Source organism: Pseudophryne corroboree, chromosome 8, assembly GCF_028390025.1.
Source record: "Pseudophryne corroboree isolate aPseCor3 chromosome 8, aPseCor3.hap2, whole genome shotgun sequence".
NCBI lineage: Eukaryota > Metazoa > Chordata > Amphibia > Anura > Myobatrachidae > Pseudophryne > Pseudophryne corroboree.
Window position 1 is genome coordinate 30926096 of NC_086451.1, and position 2396 is coordinate 30928491.

Consider the following 2396-nt stretch of genomic DNA (forward strand, 5'->3'; position numbering starts at 1 on the left):
GCTGCACCCGCCATCCTCTGGACTCAAAACTCTATATCTCACTAACCCCCACCCTCCACTATTTATGTTAAAGAACAGTTTTATTTGTATTTTGATAAAAAATCATATTTTTTCTGTATATATAATATTATGCTCTGCTCCTGGATACAAATGGTTCCAACCTTAGGTCATGGTGAGGTTGCAGATGAGATGTGGTTGAGCTGGTCAGTTCTCTGAATAGCCTACATCATAGGTGTGCGCAGGCTTGGGAAGGGGGTGTGCAACAACCCCCCCTCCCATAAGGAAATGGGTAAACCCATCCCTGCATCCAGGACAAGGACTGTCATCGCTACCTCCTGGGTCATAGACTACCTGCACCCCATCCAGACATAGGATGGACCTGCTGGACAGTGGCCTCTCCCCACATCAAATCTGGTTCCTGGGGAAGAGGCAGCCTCATTTTCAATCAAAGATGGCCAAAGTGAGAGTCTCTTTCCTGGGTAGGAAGGAGTTGGGGCTGCTAAAGGGGTGTCTGTGCATGTAACGTGCCCACCATGTATGCACACCTATGATCCACATTTAGGAGCCACTTGGGGGATAGCTAAAAATCGTCTGAAGTCAGGCCCACAAAAAACGCATGCACTGAATTAGTATACCACCAAAGGCAGATGAATCCATCTAAAAGAATGTCACATATGCCAACATAATCCATGTAATCAGGATGACATTTGTGTTGTCATCACCATGTGTGCTGAAAAGAACCATGGCCTCCCTTGTGGGCCTGGTGGTGGTGATCATGGTGGCTGTGGATGTTCAGCCTGCATCTTTTCTTTGCTGGACTATGGGGGGGAGGGGAATACACAGGCCAATGGCTTCCTATTGGTCCACACAATCCACTTCCATAGGTTATACTCGCAGCCTAGGGCAAGGCCTCAAAAAGTGGCCACACCAGGACCCAAGATTACGCTTACCGCCATGGCAATCCATTACTCTTTGACTGGGCTCAATTAATGAACTGAAGTATTTTTATATATGGAATAATGCATTCTCAACTGAAAATTATATATTACGAGTCACTGAGGAGTTCTGGCCAAGTGATGACATCAGAAATCACCAATTATATGCAATGATATTAAACGTCAAGGATTATAGAGGTATTATACATGTATTAGCATCCTTTGTGTATTATATACCAATGAACTCACTGAGACAAAGTTAATTCAGTCAGAAAGTGGAAATTACTAAACCAGACCAATATCTCCCTGGTTATTGTATCATGTTGGGATACCGTATATGGTGTATGGCTTGTTGCTTTGCTAACCAAGATACCACTGGCGTGCTGTTTAAGAGCTCAAAATGGCAGTTAAGCTGTTTATCTCAAGATGGCTTCGTTACATCCGGACAAGCATCATATAAGAGGTGAACGCTGTCCGCGTGTTATTGAACTTACTGGCTGTTTGCACAGTTATATCATATGCGTTGGTATAACATTTCACATAGACATAACATTCTGTCGCTGTAAAACGCAGTAAGACGGCATCATTTAAAATTAAAAAAAACACGAAAAACCAAAGAAAATGTGTCTGTCTTGGTTCATCAGTCTAGTGGGTGGCAACTTGTTGCTATGGGTTACAGTGTATTTTTTCATTTACACTATGAAAATAGACTATGCCCCGAGACAATAGTAAAGAGACATTGTGAAGAACAAAAGCAGGAATAAAGTTGTACATTCAAATCAGACATTTGGCAACTGCAAACCCAAATAATACACCTTTCACACCAAAATCCCGGTTCTGAAGCGGGACTGACCCCATTCACACTGCCCCTTAACCTGGGTTTTTCCCGTGTCTAACCATGCAATCTACCATTGTTGTATTCCCAGGTCACTGGACCCGGGGGGGGGGGGGTTTCAGTAGAGATGTGCACTTGAAATTTTTCGGGTTTTGTGTTTTGGTTTTGGGTTCGGTTCCGCGGCCGTGTTTTGGGTTCGACCGCGTTTTGGCAAAACCTCACCGAATTTTTTTTGTCGGATTCGGGTGTGTTTTGGATTCGGGTGTTTTTTTCAAAAAACCCTAAAAAACAGCTTAAATCATAGAATTTGGGGGTCATTTTGATCCCAAAGTATTATTAACCTCAAAAACCATAATTTCCACTCATTTTCAGTCTATTCTGAATACCTCACACCTCACAATATTATTTTTAGTCCTAAAATTTGCACCGCGGTAGCTGTGTGAGTAAGATAAGCGACCCTAGTGGCCGACACAAACACCGGGCCCATCTAGGAGTGGCACTGCAGTGTCACGCAGGATGGCCCTTCCAAAAAACACTCCCCAAACAGCACATGACGCAAAGAAAAAAAGAGGCGCAATGAGGTAGCTGTGTGAGTAAGATAAGCGACCCTAGTGGCCGACACAAAC